Consider the following 16,270-nt stretch of genomic DNA (forward strand, 5'->3'; position numbering starts at 1 on the left):
TATGACATGCTTTCTCACCATTTCTCATTCCACCTCAGCCAACATTGCAACTGTCCATCCCAAACCAAAATGATTACTAGAAAATTACCGCAACTCCGGAAACATATACCAAATACAAACATACACAAACAAACAAATAGTTATACATACATTCCATCTCAATAATCTACCAATACATTAACATTATAAGAATCAACCTGCACACACAGCAATACAAAGATAATAGAATGAGTATGCATCGAATTATACCTATGTTGGGGCAATCGTATAGGTGACAAGTGAATTCCAACGCCATGACTGGCTGATCGAGATAACTTGCTAGGGATTCCAAACCCATGCATCAAGACGCTCTCCACGCCCCGGGAGGACATCCCACACCACGCGAAAACCACATTAATCCCACCTCTAGCTCGTTTCATGATCTCCATTTGCTTGGAAAAAACCTCAGAACGCGCTTTATCCAAAGGTCCCGTCCGCACACATTGATGAATGGCGGTAACCATAGCACCCGGCTCCACATTCTCCAGCCCGGATAAGAACAGATTCCTCACTATCTCATACCGTTTCTCCCCAGCTGCCAAATTCCTCGCCTTCGGCCACCGCGATGATTGCAACTCACTCTCATCTATTTTCACCCTTTTCGCAGCGGCGCCACAAAAACTCTCCTCCACATCGTCGATTCTCCCCCTCTTACCAAATTCACACCTTCCTTCAACCCGCACCCTCGCGATCCCCCGAATTCTCAACAATTCTGACATCAATTTCAATCCTCGCGCAGCTCTCATCGCCATCGCCCAATTCCACCTCACGATCATTTTCGCAGCTGTTGACGAACGTTTTAGGGAAAAAGCACTTACCACCAGTATCAATCCAAGCGATGGAACGCTGATTACCGGACTCCAAATCAATCTCGAGCATGCGGTACAAGTCAAACAAACAGCTGTACCCGAGCAATTGAGCCTCAACCACCGGCCTACCCTCCGCAAACCCTAATTTCAGCAATTCCGCCACTTCCTCGGAATAATCAACCCACGATCCGTTCTGGTAGAACATCAAGCGCTCCGGGCAAGAGCTCCGCTTGAAATTCGAATAATTCTGGATCAACGGCTCACTATGAACAACGGCCTTCGCGCTGCTTCTCACCTCCGAGAACCTCTTCGCCATTATCGAGGTGGAATTCAACGAATTCATGGCTGAAAACTGAAGGTACAAATAGAGAAGCTCTCCGTACAATATCTGCTGCAATGAACTTCTGAGGTAAAATGAAGAATTTTTGCCGCCTTTTTAACCCGCGACGGTTCAGGTCGGTTATCTGTAAGGACAAAATTACCCCTGTGGATCTGGTTGAAAAGACAACAAAGGGCACTTACAAAGTTAAAATTGTGGTATGCCGTGGTGATTAAGAAAAATAATTTTATCATAACTTCATTTCTTGTACCAATTGCTTTTGGCACAAGCATTCGATTAGCACACTTAAATATTCCTCATAATATATTCATATATATTAAATCATTCAAAATGTATCATATTCAATTTTTAATTCAGTATTACTATTATTAATTAGTTAGATGGCAGGACAAGAACTCTTCTTCCTATGTAGTACTTGTCTTGTTCTGGAATCATATATAGAATCAATGTCATATACTACTACAAAAAGGACCTTGTTTAAGGATCTTGAGAGATGCTCTCATTTAGCATAAAATCATGTTGTTGTTGATATTCATTTATCCATAGGATTGATTGAATTGTTCATTGCAGCATGTAAGAAAAGAAACCTCCAGTAATAACTTGTTGACTGATACGAGTCTTATACTATGAATATTTAGTTTAGATATATTAGGGATTTGCGTATCTTTTTCTATATCTTTGTTTTCTTGTTCATTAAGTTAGTAGCATTATAAATAGGAGTTATTGTTATCACTTTATTCATTCAATCAATATAATATTTTCCCTAAACTTGTCTTGAGTATCAAGTATAATTATTGTTCCCTATTTGCTGCTGATCGGAGAACGTCTGTGAATCAGCAAATCCGTGAGCCTTCCTTCGAGCTTGTCGAAGGATTGATCACCCTATCCGTCCGAGAAGATAGATAGCCGGTCACGTTACGGAGGACGTCCGTAACAACTGGTGCTTTCATCGTGATCTCACCCTCCCACCATCTCGAACCGAAGCTACACCGCTGCCCGACGGAAAACATTCCGCGCACAGCAACTGCTTTGGTTACCGAGTTCCGCCTGTCCGCCGAGCTCTAGCCGCCGGACAACACTACTTCTGCAACGCCCGACGGGAAGGATTCCCGCGTGCCGCGTTGAAGTCAGACGATCATCATCTACCACAACCACGCTTCAGCCCGTCGACATGTCATACGACTACGCCGGTTATCATCGTCGTCAATACGACTTCCCTCAGGCCACACAGCCATTCCGTCCCTACCAGCCGGTCCAACCTCGTCGTGTAACCTGTTGGGACCCTCCGAGCAGCCGGGCGGAAGTACTCCGTCCGCCGTCGTGGCCTGATACAGAATCACCCTGGACCCGTCGGAGAAAGCCCACTTGCTGGGACCCACCATGGACCCGTCGGACCACTGCATATCAGCATTCTTCATCCTACGAGCTAGATATGTACTCGCCATCACCGCCTAAGCGCCGACCTACCTGTTGGGACCCACCGGCGCAACAGCAGGACCGCGGCTACCCGACCGTTGACCGGCCCCGACGCTCGGAGACGTGCTGGGACCGACCTCGCCCTCGGGAGGAGGTGAGAGCGCGAGTCCAGCCCGCCTCCCACCAGCCCCGCTACTCCACCGAAAAGCCAACGCGGGACCTGTACAGTCAGCCCGCGCGTGTGACCAGCCAAACTCCGGAGCAGCCACGTCTGCCGCTAATACGGGTCTCCCAGGCGGAGAAGTCAGAACGATCCAGGTTGGGTCTCTGCTGGCACTGCCCGAGAAATGGGTGATGGGACATGTGTGTAAACAACGCATTCTCTGTTATGCGGATGATGGGGAGGAGTTTGAGGAAAACATTCAAGGTGAGAATTTAGCCGACGAGAAAACTGATAATACTCTCACGATAGTATTCGGTGATGATGTTCCAATGACATTACCGATGTTCACAATGATGGCGCTCCTCTTGATGTTCCAAACAACAAGTCCCCTGGAGAGTTCCTCCAGAACAAAGGGATTGTCAAGAACGACAATGAGCCACCGCAAGTGCTCGTTGGGGTATATGATGAGAAGATTGGTGAAAAGGAGGAGACATTGCTAGAAGATAAAGAGGAGGATGGTTCTATTGGTGAAGTGGAGAAGATAATCGCCTCACTCAATGTTGTTCAAGTGTCATCCAAAAATGTTGTTGGAAATTGTTGGGGCAAGAAAGGAGATGATGCTTACACCGAATTGCCCGTAATTGCTTGTGTCAATGTGGATTTGAATGTCGGTGATGTTCCAAGTATGAATCATCGATCAACATCGCTCGACAAAGATGCAAGGTTGATCCCTCCGAGTAATGACATGCCATGCTTGGGCATTCTGGGAGGCGTGAACAAGCTTTTCGTTTTGGCATGGAATTTTGCCGACAACATTGGGTCTCCTTTGTTGACTTTTGACAAAGGTGATAAAGGGAGACATTCAGCTGCTCGATATGTGTTTGATCCAGGAGGAGACGTCTAGCTAAAGCTTTTGCTTTCAACTCTCGTCCTTGGTTCGTGGTTCCCACCTTGAGGACAAGGTGAATTTTAACCGTGGGGGAGTTGATACGAGTCTTATACTATGAATATTTAGTTTAGATATATTAGGGATTTGCGTATCTTTTTCTATATCTTTGTTTTCTTGTTCATTAAGTTAGTAGCATTATAAATATGAGTTATTGTTATCACTTTATTCATTCAATCAATATAATATTTTCCCTAAACTTGTCTTGAGTATCAAGTATAATTATTGTTCCCTATTTGCTGCTGATCGGAGAACGTCTGTGAATCAGCAAATCCGTGAGCCTTCCTTCGAGCTTGTCGAAGGATTGATCACCCTATCCGTCCGAGAAGATAGATAGCCGGTCACGTTACGGAGGACGTCCGTAACATTGACACTCAACTAATATTGATATTTATCCAAGTTTAAGCCTGGAGATACTATCTATCGATGTTTTAGACCTTTACTCGTTTGGCCATTTATTAAGGACAATATACAGTTTGAAGTATGTTGGAATCATTTGTTACATTTCTCAAAAAAAACCCAAACTGTTGTTTAAATGTGGGTCTTTCAATGCTTGCATTAGTTATTAACATTGTTTGTCCTTGGCATAATGCAAGGCTACATGTCCTACAGCATTTAGCCGCGGTCGAGCAATCCAGACAAGCGGCCTCATTTTGATGACATTCCATTTCCATGCAAGTCTCTAGCGCGAGACCCAGAATAATTCTTTTCCCTTGCAAGATGGATTCCGAAGTGCAAACAAAATTCTTTTCCCTTGAAAGAACAAAATTCTTCCTTTTCTTCTTTCTCTTTCCCCCTCGGGATCCTGGAGGGGAGCTAGGGGAAAGGCTTGGGCCTCAGGCCAACATTACACCACAGGATATTGACTGCCTTTGCTACACCAAGGGCCCCTCTTCAAGTATGAATTCACTTTTCTTTTGTATGTTATGCAGTCTCAGCTCGAATAGCTCTTAGTTATTTCGACTCCAAATAAATTCAGCTCTATTACCAATTTATAAAGCTTAGGATCACATTATTTCCATTTTGATTTAGTTTGATTGGTGTTAGCACTGATGTTAAATGAGACCAAGTATCTGCTGAAGTTTGAGGGTAAATGTTCTTTACTTTTTGTGGACTATAAGACCATAGAGACCTCTTTGGAATAAATATACATTAGGCAAACAACATTGATCGCTTCGAGTAGAGGGCTTTTCCTTGATTGTTATCTTTTGTGAGTTCTTTGAAATGCCTATAGATCCTTTTTGGATGTTACAAATTGGTGATTTTTGTCCTTTTCTTTCTGGCCTCTTGAAATTGTATCAACTATGGAACGCAACACTGAAATGACTGTTTTTATTGGTTGTTGTATTATTGATATGTAACATTGGGGTTCCGAGGCTTAATATGACGTGTTTCTCTGTAGGTATCAGCTATAGTCATTCGCATCTTATCACAACTTTGGAAGAATGAACGGTTACAGGAGATGATGGTTGTTATGTGTAGTGAAAGGGGAGGGAAGTTGTTTGCAACTGATGACCGATACTGCATTGACAACGGGGCTATGATTGCCTACACGGGGCTCCTTGCGTACGCTCGAGGCCAGACAACTCCGTTAGACGAATCTACGTTCACCCAGCGATTCAGAACGGATGAAGTATTGGCAGTTTGAAGAGGGAAGGAAGATTTCAAATCAAATGAAAATTGACAAAAGATTCAAACACACCATTCCATCCACAAATCAAAATGAAATGAATCAATTAAACTCAATTGGTTACCTCACTTTCGTAGCAAACCTAACTATTACGGGTGTTGGAAAGAAATCAAGGAGTTAATGTGATTGATTTCTAATTGATCTCAAATTGATCATATTCCAAAATTAGGAGATTGTAATTACCATATGAAAATTGTAATCTTACCTATAAGAATGTAATCTCTGCACATATCATTCAAGCAATAATATTATACCATTTTTCGATCCCTAATTGTTTCTTCATGGCGTCAGAGCAGGAAGAATTCTGGCTCAGAGAATTCTCATCATAGCCGAGTGATACCCAAACTCTCGGCCCTTATACCAAAACCAAACCATAGATCAATTCAACCAAAAAGAAACCAATCCAAAGATGACAGATACAGACAACAAGCCAACAGGAGAATCCTCAAAGTTGAGGACAAACAAGGGTGTTACCGTGGCGTTCAAATTGAACGGGAAAAATTACCCGTTGTGGGCTCGACTGATGAAAGTCGAGATTGGAAGCAGGGGGGGATACTCCCACATCTACGACAAACCACCGGAGCCAAACAGCAAGGGGTACCGGGAATGGGAGGAAACCGACTTGATTGTTTTCTCTTGGATCGTCAATAATATCGAAAATGATATTATCGCCGATTTTGCTCATCATCAAACAACTAAAGCCTTGTGGGACAATCTCGCAATCACCTTCGAGAGCAAGGCGGATCCTTATCAAATCTACGACCTGGAAGACAAGATAATATACATGAGACAAGGAAATCTTGATCTCGAGACGTATTACCGTCGGATCCACGGATTGTGGGTGACAATTGATCGAAGTCAGAAACCACCCGTGACATGCTGCGATAAGGGGATCGGGGAATTCCGACAACACACGAGCGAAAAACGGCTCATCAAATTCCTCACTGGATTAAACCAAGAATACGACCATATCCGTCGGGAGATTCTGAAGGAGCAACCTTACCCCTCAGTCGAAGAAGCCTACGGATGGGTGAAGAAGGAGGCGGCTCGACAAAGAATCATGCCACCGGCATCCTCTCCACCCTCCGGAGACTCCACTGGCGTAGGGAGCGCCGATGCATCATCGGGGGAAATAGGCTATGGATTCGGGGCGCAGAGAGATCGACCGAACCGAGGAGTACCGAACCACCGCGGAGCGCCGCCACCTGCTGGAGCTACACACCATTCCGGAGGAAAAACGGACAAGAGCAAGCTATGGTGTTCCCACTGTGGAAGAACAAACACACGAGGGAAACTTGCTTCCTCCGTGTGGGTTATCCGGAGTGGTGGGATGAGAAGCAAAAGGCACGAACTCAGGCGAAATTCGCCGCCGTCGGAGTCGCTGAGGTGGAGCAGCGGCAAAACCCCCAAGTTCAGAACAGGGGAGAATCGATTGGAGGAGAAAATCAGGTGAATAACTCTCGCCCGGAAACCCACGGTGGCAGCAACAGCGGCGGCGGCGGAGGGGTTCGGGTCGGGAATTTTGTGGCAAGAGCCGGAGGAGCGACGGAGTCGCAGAAATGGAGCAGCGGCGCAATGGATGGAGGTAACGGGTTTGGTCTTAGACCAAACCCTAATACTTTTCCTTTTTTACAATTAAGCCCTCCAGTTTCTGTAAACCACACAAATAACCCCACTACTTCAAATCGACCCCTAAACTCCTCATATTATGATAAATCACCCACAGCTTTCCTGAAATCCGAAATATACCCACATATTGACCAAATTAAAACCCAAAATCGTTTTGCACCTCTTATGAAAATTTCCGCTGCATTCAACGTGCAAAATATGGGTAAAATTGATACACGGGGATGGATCTTTGATTGTGGAGCCACATACTATGACTCCGGTAAAAACGGACTTTAGCGACTTCAGTGAGGTCACTAAGACATATATTCGAACTGCGAATGGGGAGTTAATTAAAGTGGCAGGGGCCGGAACAATAGAAATTTCCCCAAATCTTCGTTTGTCAAATTGTCTATTTGTGCCAAGTTTATCTCAAAGATTAATGTCAGTGAGCCATGTCACACGGGAACTGAATTGTACTCTACTAATGCACCCAAATTGTTGCATTTTACAGGATATTCGGACGAGGAAGATCGTTGGGCGTGGCACTGAGAACCAGGGACTCTACTACGTGGATGGGGTAGCTCAACATGGCAGTGCAATGCTGGCTCAAGGATCCACGAGAGAGGAGGCTTGGCTGTGGCACAGAAGACTAGGACACCCTTCCCATGGTTATTTTCAGCTTTTATTTCCAAACTTTAAAATTCCTAGAGATTTTTCTTGTGAGACATGTGTTTTGGCCAAGAGCCACAGACAATCTTTCAAACCTTCAAATACTCGTATGAAATTTATGTTTGAACTTGTGCATGCTGATGTTTGGGGTCCTGCACCTGTTACTGGGGGAAAGGGTTTTAGATATTTTATTACCTTTATTGATGATTGCACTAGGATGACGTGGATTTCTTGAAACACAAATCTGAAGTAGCCGAAAAATTCAGCTTATTTTTTCATATGATCCAGACTCAGTTTCAAACCACCATAAAAATCCTTCGATCTGATAATGGGAGGGAGTTTGTAAACAATGACATGTCTGAGTTCTTTAAAAAACAAGGCCTTGTTCACCAAACCTCTTGTGCCTATACACCCGAACAAAATGGGGTAGCAGAGAGAAAAAACAGAACGATTCTCGAAGTCACCCGTGCTCTCATGATTGAATCCAAAGTGCCTACCTTTCTTTGGCCCGAAGCCGTGGCAACCTCGATTTACCTCATAAACCGACTACCCACAAAAATCCTCAACAAAAAAACCCCCCTGGATATCCTCTCCCAACAAGCCAAAATACCCGAAACCCTTAGTATGCCACCAAAAGTCTTTGGTTGCTCAGTCTATGTCCATACACCCAAACATGAAAGAACCAAATTCTCACCATGTGCTTCCAAATGTGTCTTTGTGGGATACGGGGTAAACCAAAAGGGGTATCGATGCTATGATCCGAATACTAAGAAAATCATCACCACCATAAATTGCAATTTTTTGGAAACAGAATTCTTTTACCCACACCACCTTAGCAGCCAGGGGGAGAAAAATCCTGAAACTAATCATGGGGACTGTCTAAGTTGGTTTGTGTCACCTCCAAGTCCTTCAATTGAGGAACCAACAGAGACTATTGCGGTCACTGCCGCAGAGCACGCCTCTCCATCAGAGTCTACTCAACCACCCCTCGATCGACCTCGACCAGTATCCCAGGTATGCCCCGTATCTATCCCTGAAGAGAGTACTGTAGTTGATACTAACACTGCAGAAGAAGAAAACAACACCGTTGACGGGGACACGGGGAGATATGTGCTTCCTCCACGGAGTACCCGAGGAATTCCCCCAAAAAGATATTCTCCTGACAGAATCGGTGCTAAGAGTAGATATGGAGTTGCAAACTTTGTCCAAGGAAATCTGAGTAAGATGGCACGAGCATTCCAAGCGGCGCTTTATGAGGAAGAGGAGATCCCACGAACTGCCGAGGAAGCGATGAAGCACACACACTGGAAAGAGGCTATGCTTACAGAGATGAGAGCATTGATGAAAAATAATACGTGGGTGAAAGGAAGGCTACCAGAAGGGGTCAAAGCCGTAGGGTGCAGGTGGGTGTTCACCATCAAACGAAGACCAGATGGCTCAATTGAGAGGTATAAGGCACGACTTGTAGCAAAGGGGTATACTCAGACATACGGGGTCGATTATGCAGAGACTTTCTCACCTGTAGCGAAGATCAACACGGTTAGAGTGTTATTCTCGATCGCTGCAAATAAGGAATGGCCACTCTACCAGTTCGATGTGACCAATGCCTTTCTACATGGAGAACTACCTAAGCCAGTATACATGGATCCCCCAGCAGGTCTTTCAGATGAGTTTCAACCCGGGGAAGTATGCAAGCTCCAGAGAACGTTATATGAACTGAAACAGTCCCCCAGAGCTTGGTTCAGTCGATTCACTGAAGTGATGAAGAAATACGACTACGTGCAGAGTAACTCAGATCACACGCTATTCCTCAAGAAGAAAAATGGAAAAATCACATGCCTTATTGTCTACGTCGACGACATGATCATCACAGGAGACGATGAGGAAGAAATTGGCGAATTGAGGAAAAACCTGTTCAAAGAATTTGAAATGAAAGACCTAGGCCCGCTCAAATACTTCTTGGGAATTGAGGTTTTGAGATCAGAAAAAGGGATCTTCATCAATCAAAGAAAATATGTCCTTGACCTCCTAGCAGAAGTGGGCATGGTAGACTGCAAGCCAGCAGACACCCCGATGATACAGAATCATGGACTGCAGATGGTGGAAGGGGCAAAACTCACAGACAGAGGAAGATACCAGAGATTGGTGGGGAAACTTATTTACCTTTCCCATACCAGACCTGACATAGCATATGCCGTGGGAATTGTAAGCCAGTTTATGCACTCACCGCAAGAGGATCACTGGGAAGCAGTTCTACGCATTGTTCGATACTTGAAAGGCACTGCAGAGTATGGGGTATTATTTGAAAAACATGGACACTTGGAGATCAATGGATTTACTGATGCAGACTGGGCAGGAAACCCAAATGACCGAAAGTCCACGGCAGGATACTTTACGTTAGTAGGAGGAAACCTTGTTACTTGGAGGAGCAAAAAGCAGAAGGTAGTATCACTATCTAGTGCTGAAGCAGAGTTCCGTGGGATCAAGAGTGGTCTCACTGAGATATTATGGCTGAGAAGACTCATGACGGAGCTTAAACTTCATATGTCTAAACCATGCAGACTGTTCTGTGATAACAAGGCTGCAATTAGCATCTCCGAAAATCCAGTTCAACATGATAGAACCAAACATGTGGAGGTCGACAGACATTTCATCAAAGAGAAGCTTGAAGCCAAGATCGTTGATTTCCCATATGTAAGATCAGAAGATCAACTGGCAGATATCCTAACCAAAGCTGTGAACGCAAAGTTATTCAGAGAAGTACTAAGCAAGTTAAGTATCGGGAATCCCGTTGCTTAACTTGAGGGGGAGTGTTGGAAAGAAATCAAGGAGTTAATGTGATTGATTTCTAATTGATCTCAAATTGATCATATTCCAAAATTAGGAGATTGTAATTACCATATGAAAATTGTAATCTTACCTATAAGAATGTAATCTCTGCACATATCATTCAAGCAATAATATTATACCATTTTTCGATCCCTAATTGTTTCTTCAATACCATGATAGAAATCCATGGGTTCCATCCTAAAACCAATTGGTTTTAGGATGGAACCTATGGATTTCTATCATGGTATCAGAGCAGGTCACCGATTGTGGGCTAAAAATTGACTGACCCAGCAGTATATCTGGGCTGAAACCGAAAAAAATGACTGACCCAGCAGTATAACTGGACTGAAAATTTGGGCCAGTGGTCCAACTGATCGAAAAAAAATTGGGCCGATTGTCCAATCGATTAGAAAAAGTCCAACCCCTCCAAGGTTCACCTTGAAGGGTTTGAGGGAGGGTGTTGGCAATTGAAACTAAAAATATAACATATAACTGTCCCACATCGGTGTCAAGAGAAAACTGAAACTAGTATATAAGTCTCATGGGCCCCTCCTCCTATCACCAATTGGTTTTAGGATGGAACCCATGGATTTCTATCAACGGGGTTGCTGATTACTAGTGTTTACAATATTCTCTAAATATAAAAAAAAAATTGCATCAAGAAGCAACGTTTTCAACATCAATTCAACTCTAGATGTTATTAACACCCCCTATTCAATCCGCAAACAACCAAATAAAAAATTCTACAGGTATCTCATCGAGTACGATAATACTCCCTCCGTCTCATTAAATATGCAACATTTGCTTTTCGGCATGGGATTTTATGTAGTGTTGTTTTGTGAGTTAATGAAGAAAGAGTAAAGTAAAAGAGAAGAAAAAGTAGAGAGAGTATTGTTTCCATTTCTAGAAACGTTTTATTTTTAATGGGACAGACCAAAAAGGAAAACGTTTCATTTCTAATGGGACAGAGGGAGTAGTATATAGTAATCTATTTTACAACCATTTAAATAAAGGATTTTTTTTATCTCATTGGACTAGTGACTTATATTTAAGCCTATTTTCAGGTGTTATACTCAAAGTTTACTCTTTTAATGTATCTATATTATTTGACTTATTATATTGGTTTAACAGTTTTTACTAATGTTCAGATTTTCATCATTAGGAGTTGACTTTGCTAGGCTTCGAGCATCTTTCGTCCATCGAATGTAATATTGTCCCTTTTTTTAAGAGGATCGTCGATGGTTCCCCATCTACCTCCATGATGAGTTCGAGAAATGGCAAGTAAACTAGCCCCCAAGATGGGTACAGGTTTGTAAACTGTCAAGCCAACAAGGAAACTAGCCACCCCCGAATGGGTACAGGCCCGTAAACTGCAAAGCCAACAAGGAAACTAGCCACCCCAGATGGGTACAGGCCCATAACCTTGAAAAAAAAGGAAAAAAAATGTAATATTGTCCATTTTAGTTCAACTCTGAAAGATAAAGTAAATCAAAAAAATTTTGTTTTGCTGTACTAAATTTTCCCCAGCCTCCAAAAAATTTAATAGGGCTTGTTTTGGTTGGGCACTCTAATCTAGAGAATATAAATAGGGTGAAGGTCTTAAATGCATTTTGAGATAAAATTATCTTTTTACAAGCAACCACATAAAAAGAATATTTTATCGGAAAAAGAATACATTGAGAAGTCCAATAAAACTCAATGGGTAAAAAAAGGTCAAATTGAAAAAATATACTGTAAATATTTTATTTTCTCGGTCGTAAGTTAACTGAACTGAAGTACTAGTTCTTTTGGATACATGTATTAAAAAATATATTGTGAATTAAATTGAAATATAATAAAGATGGAAATAATAAAATAAGAGGAAAGAAGAGATAATAAAATAGGTGAATAGAGTTATTTTTGCCAAAGAAATACATAAGTCTAGAAATAGAATACGAATCAATGAATTGAGACGTAGGGAAATTCTATTTTCTTCTTTTCTCTACATCTCTCTCTTTTCCAAATTCCACTTAATTATCCATCGTTGTCTCTTAGCCAATTGGATTAATTTGGTGTGTAGGTAGTGCTCTTTTCTTTGTTATATTTCACGATAAAAATCACCATATCTTTTGAAAATTCAACAGGATGATTTGTTATTTTTACAATATGAAATAAGTTTTTAAATTCTATACCGGATAAAAAAGGCTTAATAAATTGGCTGTTGGGAGAACAAAATTGATAGTACACAGTTGTATTCTTAGAGCATCTCCAGTGGGCGGACATCCCACTAGGACATCCACTAGGACATCCCAAAAACACCCCCTGCCACGTCACTAGGACTTCTCATCCCACTGCCACGTCACTAGGACATCCCCTGCACAATCCGCCCTTCCCATCGCCCTTCCCACTAGGACATCCCGCAATTAAAAAAAATCATACATTAACAAATAAAACAATTAACATTTACGGAAATAAAATTTGACCGAGAATACGAACGGGAAAAATTAACAACTTCATCGGAAATAAAATTCAACGAGCCGTATATATAGAGTTTAAAAATTAAAAAAATTAAAAACGGGACGTCCGACCGGACGTCCGACTGGGCGCCACAATGGCAGACGTCCGCCCGCCCGTCGCGCCGACGTCCGAGGACACCCGACGTCCTCACGGGACGTCCGTATCCGACCCTAAACGCCACAATGGCGGACGTCCCGGTCGCCCGTCGCGACGTCCGACCGGATGTCCGACCGGACGTCCGCCATTGGAGATGCTCTTAATAGCACAATTAACTATATATTTTTCGCTTAGGACCACAATAATAACCACATTAATGAATTTATAATACAGTTGAGAGTACACAGTTGTCTGAAGTGATATTAATACTAACACATTTTACCTATATTTATTCACAATTTCTTAATGTACAACATATTCTTTTATAGATCTATTTACCTATGCAGTTAATATTATTAATGAAATTACACTTTTTTGTACATCAATCCATTCCTCAAATTAGAATCATGTCCCTACTCCTAAATAACTTTAAGACTTTTCATACAAAAACAAGACGTGATAACTCAACTTTTAGTCCCCTTCATAAAAAAACTTGTTTGAGGTAATAAAGATGCCACAAAAATAAAGTCGATTTATATCGAAAAGATTAATCAATCTTACTCAAATGTTGTGTTATGTCAATCGCAAGAAAATTAATTAATTATGAATAACAATAAATTAACACACACAAAAAAAGAACAGTAAGTAGTAGTAGTAGTAGTACATTTTTAATGCAGGACGCTAATTTGTAAGTATTTCTAAATATAGTACCACCTCTTCAAAAAAATACAATCTTTATTCTCAGTGTCCCAACTAAAATTAAGTAATACAAATGAAAACGTCATACATAAAGAAGTAAAAAATTAAAATAATTTATCCTTAACTTAATGACATTTCTTTAACATCCTAAATTGTATTCTGTTTTTTTAAAAAAAATTCAATGCAAATAATTTTATTTTTTATGTTATTAAAAGTATTAGTTTGTGTAATGGATATACTCCTAGTTAGGAATGCCAACCATGCCAACTAATTGGTTTCAGATCGATCTATTCAATTTCACTACTCACAAGTTTGAGCAGTCAAATTCTTTTTAATTATTTTCTTTTAACCAAAAAACAACTTTACTTCTCTAAATTAAAGTTTAAGCCCCTTCTTTAACAGAAAGGAACTTATTCCCAATGAAAGTCACAAAATCCAATTTCATACCATTACAAAGAAAAAAAATGAAACACGAGTCCACTCAATCTACCTAGTCATTAAATCAAGTCAATTTCAAGAATGACATTTTGCTCAATTTTACGTGTACCCAAGTGACAAAGCATGATGCAAAAGTTTGATAAAATTGATTCAAATTTTTATTATTATAAGTCGGTCCCTTTTTTTATGAGGCCTTTAATGAGGTAAACTTTACTCCAAAAAACCAAATAAAGAAAGATATGCACAAAAAAGAAATTGACTTACAAAAACAAAGAAAGCCGAAGTCAACGGCGGCTCCATTTCAATTTTATTCGCAATAATATAATACAAATTCTATTTGAATAGCTAAAACATTATTATTAGTGCATCACATTTGATGGTTCGTGCCGTACCATTTTCAAAATATTATTGGTATTATATAGTTGGGGAATTATAGCCACAGAAATAAAATAAAAAGCATGCACCGTCTATGGTGGATGAAATTATTAATACAAGGAAAATTAAAGTAGAAGAAATCACTCCTTGGAAATCATCATTAAAGACCAAACCTATGTCCTAAATGCCACATAAGTGCGTTTTTCAAGATTTCTAGAACAATAATTTTATATTAAAGCCCAAAATTAGGGGTTAGTATATTCATCTGGGCTAGATTCTTCCCCAACTTTGGGGATAAGATAGTTTTTTAATTATAGTACTCCATCTTTCCTGAAAATTTGTCACATTTTATTTTCTGAGTTCATTTTGAAAAAATGATACTAATAAATAGTTAAAGTAGAGATGGTAAAATAATAGAGAGAATAATGTAGAGAAGATTCTCATCTACGTTATTCTGTCTCTTACTTTACTATCTTTCTACTTTAGCTATTTATTATCAATTTTCTAATACTAAGTGCAGAAAATGAAATGTGACAAATTTTAGGGATGGAGGGAGTAGTGAAAAATTCAAAATATGTAGATTATAATATGAGTATAATAGCTTAATTAATTTAAAGCAAATTCTGATTTTGCACAATTACTTTGAGAATCTGATAAAATTAAATATTTATTCTATGGATAGATATGGATTATGGAATCTTGTGTAAGAAACCATAATTATTTGGTCAAGATTCAGTATTAAATTTTAATTAACTTCTGAATTTGCATAATAATTTTGTTTGAATGATAATACACGAGTAATGAGCTAATCCAATTTAACCAAATGTTAGTAAATCTTAATTTACCTTCCGGTCCAATTTCATATAGTATAAGAGTATAATTACTACATTTTCCTATTTTATTATCCTCTGTTCATTTATTCAATGATAACTCAAAATTCTGAATCTCTGACTTATTGGATATATTGGATGAATGAAAAATGTCCTTATCAATTTGCAATTCATCGTCCAACTAATACGATTGCAATGAAAAATTTATTCCATTTCTGGTTTGACAGCTGCTGACACTTATCAATATAACTGAGGAAATAAACATTTATAAGTGAATACTACTATCAATGGAAGTTGCCTTTATGATTTTTTAGCCATTAATTATAATATCTAAGCAACAGATGTGTGACATGAGACAAATATATATAAAAGTTAAACATAATTAAATCTTGGAATTGAGGAGTCAACAGATGAATTTCATTAATTGAGGGTTTGAAAATAAAAAAGTATTGGAAACATAACAAAAATATATACTACTACTATCATCTAAAAAAGGCCCTATTGCTCCGATTCAATTAATATGACCCCTTATCTCTACATTAATCTTTTTCTTTATAATTTTTTTTACATTATTCTCATTTATTAATTTTATTAATATATACAGAATGATTTAAACTATGAATTAGTTAAATTCCTTTTGTAATTGAAGCTCAATTTTATTTTAATACCAAATTAATTTACCATTTCGGCACATCCAAACAATGAAGACTATATGCATACACATACTTTGTAAAGAGAGGTTAGTATCCAAACTTCACTGCTGTAATATTCCAAAGTCAAAGAAATAAAAAAACCAAAATTAATACTATAATTTATATTTTATGTAT

General features: G+C 40.0%; 2 pseudogenes; one reads left to right on the forward strand and one right to left on the reverse strand.

Moving 5' to 3' along the window:
- Nucleotides 1-16,270, forward strand: part of LOC121753672 — a 93,848-nt pseudogene that overhangs the window by 57,793 nt on the left and 19,785 nt on the right.
- Nucleotides 101-1,235, reverse strand: LOC121753678 (annotated as a pseudogene).

Source organism: Salvia splendens, chromosome 11 (assembly GCF_004379255.2).
Source record: "Salvia splendens isolate huo1 chromosome 11, SspV2, whole genome shotgun sequence".
In the NCBI taxonomy this organism is placed as follows: Eukaryota; Viridiplantae; Streptophyta; class Magnoliopsida; order Lamiales; family Lamiaceae; genus Salvia; species Salvia splendens.